The sequence below is a fragment of the Chinchilla lanigera genome, unplaced genomic scaffold (genome assembly GCF_000276665.1).
Source record: "Chinchilla lanigera isolate Chin_1 unplaced genomic scaffold, ChiLan1.0 scaffold00012, whole genome shotgun sequence".
Classification (NCBI taxonomy): Eukaryota; Metazoa; Chordata; class Mammalia; order Rodentia; family Chinchillidae; genus Chinchilla; species Chinchilla lanigera.
Window position 1 is genome coordinate 1126896 of NW_004955413.1, and position 16283 is coordinate 1143178.

The following is a 16283-nucleotide window of genomic DNA, read 5'->3' on the forward strand; positions in this document are numbered from 1 at the left end:
GAAACCCGTTTCTCTAGACTCTGACCAGGCCCGGTCTGCTCCACCCGTTTCTCTCCGGCCACTCTTCCAGAGAAGCAGCATCTGAAACACTCTGAAGTCCACAGAGAAGAAGTTCCTCTTGACTGTGGCTTTTACATGAGCCCATAGCATGCCGCATTCTCATGTAGGCCTTATGAAGTTGGGAAAAATGACTTACTTCTTGTAGATGAACAAGTGAAAGGACAAGGGCAAGATGTAACTGCTCAAGGCCACACAAGAGTAGAGCTAGCACCGGGCTCAGGCATCTTGCAAAGTCCCTGCCCTCCCTGGATGTTGCTTATAGCACCAGAGTGAAGGGTGCCTGGAAGGCTGCAAGATGCTAAGCTGCAGCTATAAGCACAGTCCTCCATGCAGCTCATGCCTGTGAAGCTCCCCTTGCTGTGATAGTTTCCGCCTGGCTCCTGAGTGGGTGATCCTTCCTGGATGGTGGCTGGGGGAGGGGTGTAGAGGGAAGAAACAGGAGCCAAGGGTACTGCTCATTCTCTGGAGAAAGCTGGGTGTAGGAATACATGCATACACACATACTTACACAAGGGTTGCATGCACACGCATCCCCAAGCACACATGTGTGCCTTCAATAAACCAATTAGATCCAGAGGCGTGCAGACACTCAGTGATCCACACACACCACCACCCAGGCTGTGCACACCAATACTTCTGTATTGCACATACAGGGTGCACACACACGCCTGCATTCATGTTCACACTCCTCTTAGGCCTCTGATCCTCACAGCTCAAGCTGTCCAGTGTTCTCTGGGGAAAGACTGACCATGGGGTCCAGCAGGAGTTGCACGAGGAAGGAGTGAGAAGAAGACAGGGCAGGTATGGCCTCAATTGCTGCAAGAAGGGTTGCAAGGGCTTCTGGACACCCCTATCCCATTCCCCGATTCAACTTAAGTGCAGACAGGCCACCCCGATGCCCACTGACCCCATGAGCATCAGGGGGTCAGCCAAGAGCTGCTCCAACTTGGTGATGCAGCCTCCTTGAAGGAGAGCTGTGGGTCACAGGCACCTTGGCCAGTAGTGCTGAGGAGGGTAGAGGGAAGGACTAGGGTCCCGCTGTGTCCTGCTGAGGCCTGAAGAGACCAGGGATGAAAGGGCCTGTACCCAGCCTTTGAACTGTTGCCAGGCTCCTTGGGGGCCCCCAGGGGTGCCATGTTGTGTGAGGACCTTCCAGGGAGCCGCTTGTCCTCTGTCTCTGAAGAGACCTTCTGAAGCCCTGGGCACTGAGTGTTTTGGCTTTCCACCCCACCCACCTGGCCTGGCCCCCATGAGAGTCCAGGCACTCACCTCCACTTTGTAGGTATTGGAGGGGGTATACCCACTGGCTGCAGTGTGCCTTCACTCTGTTGCAGCAGCTGTCAGGCACCCAGCAGCCCTGGGTCTCCTGGAACTGGATATAGGTGCTGTGCTGCGAGTCCACTGAGCTGTTGCTTCCACAGCACTTGATCTGGAGGGAGTGGAGGTAGCTGGAGCTGAGGGGCCTGCATAACACCTTCCCTGCATAGTATTCACCCCATTCCTTGTGTTCTGGATTCTGCCCTTTCCTACTGTGAGCAGGCGAGGACACCCACTCACAGCCTCAGATAGTCACCCAAGTCCTTTGGGGCCATCTGGATGGGAGTCCTAGGGCCTTTTGAGGTGGGCTGGTAGATGGATGCTGGGTCCTACCAGAGCTGGGCAGTGGGCTACTGGTTCTGCAGAGCCTGGGCCTTGGGCAGGGGCAAACACACAAGGGGAATGTTTCCTGGCCACCCAGGAGGCAGGACCTGGGAACAAAGACCCAGCCTTGTCAGGGGTCCAACTGGGCAATGAAGTTACCTAGATATCCAACTGGGCAATGAAGCCTCAGAGCCCCCAGACTGCAGGGGAACTAGGAATGTTCCAGAAGTAGACCAACATGGGCAGATCAGCATGGAGCCCAGGGGCTGGTGTGCTTGTCTGCAATACCCCAGGCAGGGTGGGGAAACAGCAGCCCGACAGATGCTGGTTCAGAGTGGACTCAGGCCACTTCTTGCCCTTGCATGCAGAGGCCCTGAGGTCCAAGTTTGCATATAGCCAGGGACCTACTGTGTGCCTAAGTGAGGCTGGGACAAGGTCCAAACAGGAATAGGTATCCTGCCTTCAAGAAGCTCATCCTTTACTGTTGTGGAGATGACACAAGCCTGAGGGTGGCTGAGAGGAGGAAGGGCCAGGCATGGACTGTGGCAGGAACAGGGCTTCAGGTGCCGAGGCAAAACATTAACAGGAGCGTGCAGGCAGACACAGGAGCTGCAGGCTGCATCCACATGAAGGCCCCAAGGCTGCTCTGCAGGGTCACTTGTAAAACTAGGACAACAGCAGCTTCCCCACAGAGCTGTTGTGAGGACTGGCAGTGGGACACGTGTAAAGCATTAGAGAAGGGTCCACTCTGAGCCAGCAGCCAAGAAGGGACACCCACCACCCCCATCCCACACTGAACTGTGGTGTGCATGTCCATGTGCTGTTTATACACACGTGGTGCACTGAAGGGCTGGGAAGCTGGCCCCAGGAAGCCACAGCTTTCTTAGGATGTGTCTTCTCCTGTCTGAGATGCAGGCAGGGTGCGGACTATCCCTGCAAATCCCACAGCCTTCTCTGCCAGCTGCACCCTTTCTGCATGCAGCCTCCCCCGAGTCCCTCCACTTGGTGGGAGCTCCAGCCCAGTACTGACTGAACTTGTGTTGCTCACTGTGTGTCCACTTCTGAGTGAGGCCCCTGGGCGGGGCCTGTCCTGTAGGCTGTCTGGCTTAGTTCTGACATGTGCACCAGAGTGGGCCTGGGATGAGGCTGCACAGGTGGACCTGCCTCTGTCTCCTGGGCCTGCTTCCTGAGAAGGGAGCCCTCTATGATGATGTGTGGAAGCTGAGCCTGCCTCTGGGGGTGATGGGGAGCTTAGAACCACTGGCTTTTCTATTCTGTCCCTGCTCGAAGCTTCCTCACTGGAGCAATCTGTTTATCCTCTTCGGAAAACAGAGTCACGGCCTGTTCTTTGCACTCTGCCCAAGGCACATACTCCAAGGTCTGGGGATCCCTTCTCTGAACTCTGGCTGCCTGCTCCTGCTCTCCCCTCTGGGCCTTGGACCCTGATTTGTGAAGAAAAAGGAAGCAGCCCACAGACAGAAAGAGCTGAGATGGACTCTCCTGCTGGCAAGCCCAGCTTTCTGCCCTGGGAGACCAGAATGGTTGTCCGGGGAAGGAAGGATTAGAGGAGGTGGCTGGGGAGTCACAGTGGAAATGCAAGCAAAGGAAAGTAAAGCAAAGGAACCAAACTTCCAGGAAGTCTTTCTGGTGACTAGGGAATCTAAGATGCCATTGCAGTTACCGCTCTAAGAAGCCCATGTTAGGGGTGCAATAAAAGCTCAGAGAGGGTAAGGAGCTTGCCCAGAGCCACACAAATGGGAAGGGGAAGGGACAGAGGCAGGATGTGAAGCGAGTCTGGTGGCTTATGTCCTGCTGCAGACGATCCACTGATCCACCAAGGTGGTGATCTCTACTGCCCTGGGCTGCCCGCAGTTCTCCACCAAGGTGTGGTTCAGGTTCATTACTCAGCTGTGAGAGAGGAGCAAAGATGGGACCCCTCCTTCTTTCCCTCCAGATGTGCAGGACCCCATGGCCTGTGACCCTGCTGTGACATCAGGAGTTTGGGGTGTCCTGAGGAGGCAGTGGGGGCAAGGGCCAAGGTGTCCTGGGCAGAGCCAAGAGGGGTTGGGGAGGGAACAGGTCACATTTCATGGGCAGCGAGCCAGACACAGGCTGCTTTCTATAGCTGTGGATCTGCACTTTGATTATGAGGTGATATTCGTAATATTGACAATAGTTGCCTTGTGGGGACCAAAGGGACACTGGTTCCCTGCAGTTATACTGTCTCCACCAGCCCAGCATCACCTTGCTTGTGACCTCAAGTCCCTGATTCAGAAGCCCCTCCAGTGGGAGAGAACCAGGCTAGTCACTTCTTCCTCTTTCAGCCCAGGCAGGCAAGGCTTGAGCCTGTCTTTCCAGCCTGGCATTTCTCCCTGGTCCACCCCTCACCTCAGATGCTGTGATGGACAGCTTTGTCCTCTACATCTCCTTGGGAGGGATAAGGATGGCCCCAACTCCATAGGAACATCCCTCCCTGACTCTGTGTGGACACTTCGACCAACAGATGTAGCAGAGCTACTGGCGCCAGGACAGGAAGCTGATGGAGCACTGTCAGTCCATCGAGATGAGACCACTCTGTGTGTGTCAGCTTTGGCTTCCCCTGCCACCCTGCGCCCCTGGCCCCTCCCACTCACCTTCTGGTACTACATGTGGGCCAAGACCCCAGCCATCAGCTCCGCAAGGAGAATGGCAAACAACAGGCAGAAATACTAGGAGCAAGGAGAGAAGAGGGTCACCACCGGGGATTAGGTGATGAAAATTTGCCCAAGGAGAGGAATGGGACCTGCCAGTGACCTCTCACTCCTGCCATCCTCCTTACACTCCTGCCATCCTTCTCTGGACCAGGAGCCTCTGTCAGTGGCTGGCACAGACTGCCCATACCTTTGCTCATGGGTCTGCTGGCTCCAGTCACCCATGTACCGCTCAGAGTGCACTGAGCACACTGGCTGCCAGCGGCAGGCACCATAGCCAAGAGGACCTTTGCCCTCAAAGTCCCTGGAGGTGGGGGGCAGGTGTGTGAGTGACCACAGCAATCTGTTATAAAGAGTCAAGACCTAGGAAGAATGTGAAGCAGGTAGCAGAGGACATGTGCAGAGCCTGGAGCCTGTAGAAAGCGTGGAGTGTTTTGTATTCAGGGTGGGAAGGCTGGGCACTGCAAGCTCCGGTCAGGAGGAAGCAGAGGCAGAGGTCCAGGCAAGGAGACTCATGTGCTATCTTCTAGCCAGGTGTCCACTTTGCATCTTTCCTGGCCCCACAGGGCTATCCAACTGCTGCTCACCATACCTGGTTCCCTCTATGCTCTTAGCTGCCTGTGACAGTTGCCAGCACCCAGGCTGTGTCCTCAGGGGCAGTTGGCAGAAGAAAGGCCCTGTTCCCTCGCACATGCCTCTGTACTGGCAGTGAGGCTGCCGGATGCTGCTAGGCCCCTTTGTGCCCTTGGAGGAGCCAGCAGGTCAGACCCACATGGACTTGAGGAGACAGGGAAAGGTGACAAGCGGGCTATGAGGGGGAGAGGGGGAAGAGGAGGGCCACTCACGAGCACCTGTCCCTCAGACTTCCCAGGGCACTGCCTAGCACCGGCCACATGAGGGACCCTGTCCATGGTCACCGGGATTATTGTACTCTAGGGAGGGCCAGGTTGTGGGTAAGAGCTGAGCCTCCAGGCTTTGAGGCAGGGGAGGAATTGGGCAGGAGGAGGCAACTGTCAGGCACCCGGGAGGGCAGGTGGGGACAGCTGGCCTTTGCCGGGGCAGGACTATCCCATGGATGGAGGCTTTGCCCGACTTCCTTGTGGATACTCAGTCAGGCCGTGGCACAGCAGGGCTGTAGAAACTCAGGGGAGGGAATGTTTCTTTTTATGGAGAAAGAACTAAACAGCAAAGCTACCTTTCAAATTAAGTCAACACCCCTCCTCCCTGACAGCAAGTTTATTCCATCTTAGGAGCTGGCACTGCAGATCAGGCTCACCCTCTGAGTGGGGTGCTACGGTCTGGGTCTGAAATGGCCCCAAAGGCTCACATGTTGATGGCTTGGTCCTGGGCAGCAGTGCTCAGAGTGACTGGACCACCTGGGCTTGGGTCTCATCAGTGAGTCATCCATCAATGGACCCACCATTTCATGGCATTCTTCGGAAGTGGTGGAAACTAGGAGGTGGACCTAGCTGGGGGACGGGGAATGTCCTAAAACAAATCTATCCCTGCCCTCTCTGTGTGTCTCTCCTCACCTTCCTGACTATGAATTGAGTAGTTTCCCTTTGCCATACCCTTCTGCCGAATTTCTTCCTTGGTGAAGGTTGAAAACAATGGCACCAGATGACCACGGACTGAAACCTCTGAAATCAGGAGCCAAAGAAAGCTTTCCTTTAAGATGCCATCCTTGGGCACCTTCTTACAGCGTGAGGAAGCTAACACACATGAGGGCAGGCCTGCCCTATCATCCAGGAGGCTGAGGTGAACAGGACAAAGGGGGTCCCTGGCCCCTTTCCCTCCCTACTCAGGACTACATTGCCTCAGAAGGGGCTTCAGCCTGCGTGTCCATGCTCTGCCCACCCATGTCCGGGATTAGGCATCTTTTGGCTAAGAAGGTAAAGAGGGCTGGGGCACCACCTCAGCAATGCTACACAGTGGCAGGACGCATGTGAGCTCTGTGTGGAAGTTCGGGTCGTCTGGACTGGGGACTGAAGGACCTGGGTGCCAGGAATGGGGTCTGGAGTGGAGGAGAAGTTCCATTTCCTTGGCCTTCGGGACTCTTTCCCCCCTTGCCTGGGTCTCAGATGGTTCTGAGTGGGACCCAGGGGAAGCTGGGATGGGAGCCCCACAAAACAGTATATGGATTGCTTCTCTCCACTCCCAGCAATGGGTCTGAAGACTCAGGAAGGCTGGGGGTGATGCCAGTCAATGGCTGCTGGCTTTGGTCAGGTGGCCACTATGCCTTGTGTAAATTAGAAATGTGCAAGGATAACAGGTTGAGCAAAGGCTGCACAGGTTGAACTTTGGCCTTCATGGTTCCTGTGTATTGGACACAGACTGGAAGGACACCTACAGTGGTCCCAACTGTGGGACAGCATTTTGTTTCCTTGACAGTAAGTGGTGATGGCGTTGCCTGCCCTGTGTACTCCTGTAGCAGGAGAGCTTGCTTCCCAGCATTCTGTATCCTCCGTCAAGAGCTTAGTCCAGGGGTGAGAGTGGAACAGCCCTTGGGAGCCAGAGGCAGGCACCATCAGCCCAGGCTGGTACACAGCCCTCCTTGAGCTACCCAACCCATTGGGTAGAGTGTGGCCACACTGTAACCCACTCGGGACTCCCCTCACTGTGTTACACTCCTCAAGGCTCTGGGAGATGCTCGATCCAAAGCTTCTCTCAACCTCCTCACTCACTCTGGCACTGAGAGGCCCTGGTCCTGCCACACACATTTCCCTGGTCCCCCTGTGTGTGTGCCTGGGCAACGCCCTAAGTGTGAGATAGAGGAAGAGATGATGGAGTGCCATGGCTGTTTGGGATGACCTGGCAGCTAGGAGGCAACACCTTTCCACCTGTCTTCCCTTTTCTGTCAACACCATCAGCTCTGAGTCACATGTGGATGTTAGTCTTGAGGTGTGTCTTGCTGTTTCCCTGGGGACGGCACTGCTACAGTTGTGACTGCACACAGGTGAGTAAAAGAAGATAGGAAACCACATCCTTGATGTTACAGCAGGCTAAATAAGTTCCTTCAACTTCTCAAGGACTAGGGCATCAAATGGGCTCTCAGGGGGTATCCAATGGGCAGTGTAACACAGCAGGATTATCAGTGGGAGGGGTGTAGTGGTGCTGTGCAGGACCATCCCTGCAAGTGTAAAGATGGGCCAAGCTGGGTATGGAGGGGGTCAAGCGGTTTCTGAGGCAGGAGGGCTGCAGTGTATGATTCACCTGGCGGAGGAGGCCCTGAGTCACAGCTTAAGGGGTGACAGTTCCTGGGAGGCAGGCAGATAGCTGTGCTCATGGGGCTCCTCTGACCTAGAGGATGCTGGGAGCCCTGGCAGTGGGGCAGCTGCTGTAGTTCTGGGTGATACTGTTTTTACGCACCTGTGGCCATGGGCTCTAACAAATGCGCAAATATCCCCTTTCATTTCCCCTTGCCCTGAGGCCAGCAAAGTCATCTTAGGGCTCTTGTGGCACAGCTGCTGCCCATACAAACCTGAGGAGCACTGCTCTTGGTCCTACATCCAGTCCCTTTATTGCAGACAGGGTTTTCAGCCTTCAGTACCTTCTCTTCCAGATCCCCCTGCCTGGAGTTCTGGTATCTACTGCACTTTTTAGTGTCCAGTTCAGTCTTGGCTCCACTAAGCCATCCCTGGTGGCCAGCAAATGCCAGTCCCTCTCTGAATGCCCACAGCACTTCTGTCAAGGGGATGGGCATATGATAGAGCCAGTTAGATGCAAAGAAATAGCACATACATCAACAGCTACTTTAAGCCATACAATTAGTTAAATTTAGAAGTGTAAAAACAAACAGGAAAATTGATAAAAAGGATAAGTATGCTAACTTAGTTTATGACTTCTCTTATGTCTGAGCTGGACTTGGAGAAACTTACATACAGAGAAAATTGATTTCCTTTTAACTGAGCATACTGAATAACTGATTTGCTTTAGATTCTACATAACAAAGCCTGAGCTCCAATTGGTTATTCTAAACCCACAGGCCACCTGTGATATGATCCCTCCATAACTAAACAAGTTTCTGTTCTCTACTCATCTACACAAGACCAGGACAAAGAAAACACTCCTTCACCCTATATTTGGGACTCCTCCTGGATCCCCCAAAAGAACTACTTTTCTTCTTGTATTTCTAATAATCACTTCCCCTTTAACCTTCTTTCTGTCCTATGATTTCATTCTTTGAGTTCGTGAGACAGAGGACTCACGGTGTACACTCACACTTCCTCTGCCCACCTTTGGCCTCACCTGTGTTTTGCTCACTCCTTCCCTCAGCCGGCCTCTGTGCCCCTGCCTTCCCACCCCACAGGTGGCACTCCCTGCAGGATGGTATGATTGCTCTGTCTTGGCCACTTTGCTGCACATGTCTGCAACCTGTCCCCCCAGAGTGACTGGATTTCTGGGGAGCAGGGACCATATCTTTGCTTCTTCTGGCTCCTGCATGCTGCCTGGGATGGTGTAGGATGTAGAAGTCCATTTGGGAACACGCTGGTTTACATGTAGGAGCATGATTTCATACAAAGTATACCTGCACAATGAGAACTACATCAGGAGCAGCATCTCTTCTGTCCCATGCAGACTCAGAACTGTTACCCTAGATAGGTTTATATGTATTTCTCAGCCTGTCATGACTTTGCCCTGGGAGATCATTGGCAATGCAGGAAGACACTGTTTTGTTGTTACAGCCAGAAAGGAGAGGACAGGATGCTGCTGTCCACCTGCAATGCACAGGACAATTCCCCCAACAAAGGTTCTTCTGGCCTGAAATCTCAGTAAAGCTGAGGGCTTTACATTTGATTGATGCATTGACCTTCACATTGTAAGGCTGATGCTGCCACCTGAGTTGCATATATGTCCCTGTGCATTATGTGAAGCACAGAAAGAGGATCCAAGGAATGGTAACTTCTGAGAAGCCTAAAACTGATGCACAAGAGGGAGTTTACTATGAGCCTGCCTGAGAGGGCTCCTCTGTGGCTTAAAGTTGTTGGCCCAAGTGAGGGTCAAGGAAGTCTATGCTGCTTCAGCTCCCATTCCACAGGGCTTGGAGGAAACACCATGGGGCCAAGACCCCCAAAAGCCCTAAATGGTGGCCTGGGGAGAATCTGTCTTCTGAAGCAGCTGTAGCCCTCTAGTTCTCAGTGAGCTGGGCAAGGGTTTGTGGGGAGCTTTGTGTAAAAGTTTATTCTGGGGAACATCAGGAAAGTTCTTTAAGACCTTTTGCCTTTAGCCTTAAGTTTGATTTGTTATCAATTTTTAAATTATTAAACAAAAGCCAGTAATAAGAAGCCCTCAGGTGATGTATAATTGCAGGCATTGCATCTCAGGTGAGCGTTTATGGACTCCCTGGTTGACCACACCAGGAAGGGTCTGTACTCCACCAACACAGCCCACTCTTCTCTCAAGGGGACACCAGACTCACTGGCCTGAGATGTGTGGGCTTTGTTCTCAAAGTCTGCTTGGGAGGAGCACAGTGTGCAGGTTTCCTACAGTAGAAATAATGGAGAGACAACTCTTCCCCTAAAAAAATAGTCAACCTTCCTTGGTAGGGTGAGTGCCTTACTGAGCACCAAAGCAGGTGCTTGGGGGCAGCAGCAGCCAGTGTCCATGAGCTCTTCCCAGGCACCATGCCGTCTCTCAAGCCCTTCACATGATCTCTCCCTGCCCCCCTCAGAGATGAGTACTAGTGTTACTCATCACGGTGCCAAGTGAGCATTAGCACAGGCTCATCTTATAGATGAGGACATGTGCCTTGGGAGGCTCAGGAGCTGGTCTGAGGTCGCACAGCAAGTCCACGGCACTTGGACACAGAGCCTTGGGCCCCTACTCTCTGTGCATCACTGTCCTCATGTGGATGGGTACCTGGCTTGTATGGAGTCAAGCCTACATGTTGGAGGTAGGCATGGTTCCTGTGGATAATGGGGGCTTCAGGTGCTTCTCCCAAAAGACAGGGTGCTAGAAAGTTCTCCTGAGAATGAGTGGGTGAAGATAGACAGACAGATTGGAGAAGTCCAAGAAGTCCTTCCTACCTCATAAGCATCCCTGCCACCATTGTCCTTCCCTGGTCAGCTGTCCTTTGCCATCAGCAATGCTGCCAGACTGTCTTCTGCCTGCTTCTCTTGGGCTTGTGTTGCCAAGCTCCAACGCCAGTCTCTGCCCCTCTTGCCTTTGCCTTTACTGCACATAGCCTGCTCTCACATCGAAAGCTATGGCTGTGTGCGCAAACCTGTGAGGCGCCCCGTGCATGTGCACACTGCCTGGACCCCAGGAAGTCACCAGCCTTGGAGCCTCTGCTCTTGCTCTTAGCCCTGGAACCTTCTCTGCAACCCTGCTCTGTGTATCCAGGCTCAGCTCCTATGCTCAGCTCAGGCACAGCCTAATCAGAAGTTTTCGACCCCAGCACCCCTGGCATACTGTTTCCAAGACTCCAGGGCCTTATGAGCTGGTGTTGCCCCTTCCTTGTTCCACCATCCCAGGCCTCATGCCTTTTGGGCTGGGGTGCCGTTGCCCCTCTCACCCTTCAGCTCTACTCTGATCTGACACTTACTCTGCCCCTGCCAAGCCAGGGCCATTTTGGTCCTCAGAAACCTCCACAAGTGTCTTGGTTTGGTGGAAACCAGGAACAAGGATTCCAAAGAAAGATCTTATAGCCTCTGCCATCCTATTTCACAGTATGTCAAACTAGAACCAAAGCATAGCGGGAAGGAGTGTGTTTGTTATAAAGTGGGCCTCAAGCATTAATCTCCCCCACCCCAGGCCACAGATCAAAGTATTTTTTCTCTTAATTCTTTAATGGAACAGTTTGAACTGGAAGTGAGTTTGAATCTTTTCTAAAATTATAAAAGCAAAAGGAAGCTAGGGCAGCAAAGCATCCTCTGAACCAAAACAGTGCTTTCTCCAGGAAGAGAAAGCAGAAGCACAGAAATATTTCTTTGTGCCATTAAGGTGATTAATTAGAAGTCAGCTCTTCAGATGGGGCAAGCTGGACCCCAGATAACTTCTGGGACAGATTCCTGGTGCATTAGACACAGGGTATAGGAAACTGTAAGTGGAGTCAACATTTCAAATTATCTTTCTTCCCCCTAGTGCTGGCGGTTGAACCCAGAACCTTGCATGTGCCAGATAAGTGCTCTGCCTCTGAGCTACAGCCCTGCTCCTGAGACACAGGACAGCTCAGCATCTGCTGTCCACATTTTTGTGGTAAGTTTTAAGAACTTTACAAAATTGGAATTTTAGACTTTCTCCCACAAAAGAGGGATTTTTGCCAGAATGCTCCTCTTTTGTCTCCCCTGGTTCTGCATGATTAGACAAGGAAATGGCTCACAGAGCTTACTGTCAACTCATGGTCTGACTATCAAGGCCTGGTGTCCAGGCAGGCTGGGCAGGGCAGAGATGTTAGCTAGTCGCAAAACAGCTAGGCAACAAAGAAAAGACTTCAGATACAACCAAGGTCAGGTAGCAGGGAGAGGTGTCCAACCAGGGGCTCCCAGCAGGCTGTGTGTGCAAGAATTACAGAGGTGCTGTGTTGGAAGTGTTGGGATGCTCAGACCTCACTAAACAGGAAAAGTCGGAGCCAGCTGTTAAAGGGGCAATGAACTCAGGAAGAATTATTTTCTGGCAAGTAACCACTGGCTGGAGGCAGTTGGGGGTTTGTGCAGCAAAGAGAAACTGTGGATTTAGCAGCCTCAAGCCATCCCTAGAACAAGGTGTCACTGCTGGAAGGGTGAGGTGACTTCTACCATTCTGGCACCAGCACAAGACTCACAGGTCAGGCCTCCAGCCATGGTCCACTGGGGACTGCTTCACAGTAAGGTCATGAGGCTCTGGTCTGCTGAGGGTTGATCCAGGGCTGCTGAGAGCTGGGAGCAGAGCTGAGGGCAGGAAAAGCTGAGGACAGCCTGGCAGCCCAGTAAGGGGAAGTGGGAGGGAGCGGGGAGAGGGGAAGGAGCATTTCATTTCAGAGGCCTGTGGTGGAAACACGGTTGGGACCATCCAAAAGTAAAGCCCATGTGCTACAGGATCAGGCTGCAGATGTGTGTTAAAGGATGGTATTGGGGGGCTGGGGATTTAGCTCAGCGGCAAAAGCGCCTGCCTGGCAAGCGCAAGGTCGTGAGTTCGGTTCCCGGTACCGGAGAAAAACCAAAAAAAAAAAAAAAAAAGGATGGTGTTGGGCAGGGATGTGGAGGGAGAACACAACAAATGCAAGCCAAAGACAACTGTCTGCTAGGATCCAAGGGGGGCTGCAGTGTTCAGTCTGAATGGGCTGCATGACAGCAGGACCCAGAGCGGGCCTAGGGCCTGGCCAGCTGGCTGCAGGGTGAGGATGAGGGGTGTGGGGGAAAAGGGGTTCAGGGAATGCAAAGGACACTGCTGCCCCTGGGCTCAGGTGTTTGGAAGTGATGAGCCTCTGCCTTCTACCTCCCTCTGGAAAGACCTACACTTGCCAGTTGTCTTCTCCTCACCGTCTGGTGAGAGACGGTGCAGCCTGCAGCCCCCGGTGCGCTCAGGTAGAACCAAAATGACTCGGATGGGGGAGGGCAGAAAAAGCTGTCACGGCTGGAACCCCAGGAGAGGAAAGGCACTGGGGTCCCTCCCAGTATAACTGTAGGACACAAGGCTGACTGGGGAAAAGGAAGGCTGAAGAGGAGAAATTCCAACCAGGAACAAGAGAGGGCAGATGCTGGGCCCCAGGGAACAGGTGGTCTGGAAGGAGCGAACAGTACTGGGGCTCAGAGGTGAGCGCTTCTGTGCAAATCCAAGCAGGAGTCTAAGCCACCTTGCAGCACAAGTGCCCTGTTCCTTATCAGGCACATGCCAAGGACAGAGTGTCAGCCTCTTTGCTCTCCCTGCCTGTGTCCAGCAGAGCAGGGAAATCTGAATGTGCTGGGAATGCTTGCAGAGGTGGGTTAGGAAACTCTGCTCTGTAGTGCAGTGCATAATTGTAGGAGAAGGGAGAGGATGAGGTGGAGGAAGTCAGCTTGCCCATCTCCGGGGCACTGCAAGGGGTGGGTAAGGTACATCTCATGCAACTGGAGGAAGGTGGGCCTGGGCACAGAGTGGTGCTGTCCAGAAGAGGTGTGCCTGGGGCAGCTGGCCTTGGGGACTAGTTGTGTGTGATTCACTCACACACTGTGAGTGACTAGTTGTGTGTGATTCACTCACACACAGTGAGTGATTCACTCACACACTGAGGCTCTGCTACATATAACACAAGTTCCCATGGGAAGGACATGACTTGGAGCTTCGAGTCTGTCATCCAGGGAGATTCAGCATGGAGTCTCTTTTCTCCTGTCCTGTGCGCTGTGCAGGGAACTTACAGAACATACAAGCTGTCCTGTTTCTTACAGCTGTGCCTCCTGTCTCTCTGGTGCACAGCTTTCCGACTGTTACTTGTCCTCAGGATGCTACATCATCTGCTCTCTGCCCTGTGGTGGGCTTAGCAAGGGTCACAGGCTTGTTTCAAGCAGAGGATGGAGGAGCGAAAACTTTTGGCTACTATAGAAAGCCACACTCCCATCAGCCACATTAGTAGCAATGATGACCTTTCGGCTACCATCTCCCTGGTTCCTGGAGCTTATGTTCCAATTCATTCTAAGTGCCACTAAAACCTCAGCACGCCACAGGGCACTGAGTATGAACATGGGCCTGCAAGGTCCATGGTCAGTCACTCGTTACCACCCTCTCCTGGCTCCAGGTGGGAGGACGCCTGCAGCCAAGGCTGGCTGCCACACCACAGCAGAGGTGGGCAGGAGGAAGGCCGGACATTTCCTCTGCTTGAGCCCTGTGCTTGTCAGGGATGTGGGCAATGCATGCTCCCCAGTGAGGAGCAAAAGCCTACTCTGTTTCAATGGAGCAACTGGGGAAATGCGGTTCTTTAGCCCTATGCTGGCCCTGCTGACCACTCCCTTCTGCAGCATCAGCAGAGTAGGAAGGTTGTGCAGCCCTGGTCACCTCAACAGATGCCCAGATGGGACCTTTTGATGAGATGTCACCACAGACCAGTTTCCTGATAGTCAGGCCCACACGCGTGCTTGGGAAATGGGACCCTCAGGGGATGGGGAGCAAAAATGGCCTACATGACCACACGGGCTTCCCAGTCACTCGTTGAAGGATGATGGAGCATTCATATTGTCTTTCTGAGGCTTCCCCCTGCATCTTGGCTGTCAGAGCTTGGTAACTGGGGCCATGCTGTGTAGCTCTGGGAGAGGGACAGTTTCATGTCTTCTTCCAGTTATGTAGTTGGAACTAGAATCTGCCCAAGAAAAGGGATGCAAGAGAAGGGACAGCAGTAATCCCCAAATACACCTCTGACAGTTACCTCATGGGTTGGGTTTCACTTGAAAGTAGCCAGGAATCTTATGCTGCAGGGAAGGTATGCACCCATTTGCTGTGTCTAGGCACACAGGGAGAGCATGGTACAGCCTGCCAGGCATGGTAAGAAAGCCATGCAAAAGGCATGTGTAGTCCCCAGGCCTCACTAGGCTAAGGACATGGGTGGAGGGTCCTCCCTGTGTCTTCTGCAGGCCCTGCACTGAAGAGGCCAGTGTGGAGGGGAGTTGGGAACGGGTCCGAGGATCCCACAGGAGGGCCACATCCCAACAGGCAGCTGGATGCCTGTCCTGGATCAGAGCAGATTTCAGCCCATTGACTCTCTTGATGATGTCAGTAGGGCCCCATGGGGAGCAGAGCAAAGGCCAACTCTGTCTTCTGTTCAGCCGGCTCTTTAAGATATTTGTATCCTATTTCCCAAAGAGCCTGGAGAGAGGCCATCCTGCCCTCCCTGGTCTCCACCATGCTAACCACACGGATGAGGGCCAGTTGTTTCAGACTGTTGGAAAGGAACTGTAGGCTCCCAACACTTTGACTGTAGGTTCTCTGTCCTTTTGGGAGTTAGAGGCAGTTGATTCAAAGATCAAAGTGCCATGAAGCAAAGTAGGTGCTGACTATCCTGAGCCTGGAGGGTGAAGGAGCCAGGCAAAGTGACAAGACACAACTCCCAGGGCCCAGAACCTGGTTCCCACTAAACTTTGTACTCTCACCAGCCTCTTTGGGGGGTGTGGCCTCACAAGGCTGTGGGACCCTGGGAGCAACGGCACAAGAATAACTCTGTTTATTTAGGTCCCTTCTCAAAGGAGCTTGGTCACAGTGATAGTGATGTACATGTTAATTAGAGGCACATTTTTATGATCTTTATATAATGTGGTAACTCATTTCCTAAGACCTTAAAATACTCCCTCATTATCCTTATACTGCATCCCACGCAAAGATGGGGTTACCAAGATGGCAAAGAGAGGCTGGGTGACTTGTGAGAGGACCAAGAGAATCTTGTGAAAGGGACAGAAACCTGTCCCAGATTCTAGATCTTATTTCCCTAGTTAACCATGTCTTGATATCCCAGGCAGAAGCACTGCAGTTCTGGGTTTCCTCATTTTCAAAAACTGGTTTCCAAAATGTCTTACATTTATCCATTCTCTAAAAATAAAATAGCCTCCTTAAACAAAGATGGCCTTAAACAAAGATCCAGTTTAGTCCAAACCATCCATCATGATCTTCATTTGGTTGAAGATGTAAAAGTTCGCAAAGCCCATATTCAAAACTAAAAATAACTCTCTCCTTTGATGTGGGTGGCATCAGCCATGGTCATCAGCCTTAGGCTTGGATGGCCTGAATTATCTGCCTCTGTCATGCAGCCTTAGCTAAAAAAAGAAGAGCTAGTGTGAATAATTTAAAGCCCATTCCCTTTCTCCTCTGCAGATTTCCAATGCCAAGCCGATCATCCTTTCAGCACTTGCACAAACTTACTGTTCCTGTCTCCACTGAGCGTCTACCGAGGAAGTGACTTGGAGGGGTTGCAGACATCCCAGGATGAGGGCTCAGGCAGGACAGTGTGCCTGT

The 16283-nt window shown here is 52.7% G+C and overlaps 1 pseudogene; it reads right to left on the reverse strand.

Annotated features, from left to right (window-relative positions):
- Positions 1 to 766: 766 nt before the first annotated feature.
- The window catches only part of LOC102014128, a 32231-nt pseudogene continuing 16714 nt past the window's right edge, over positions 767 to 16283 (reverse strand).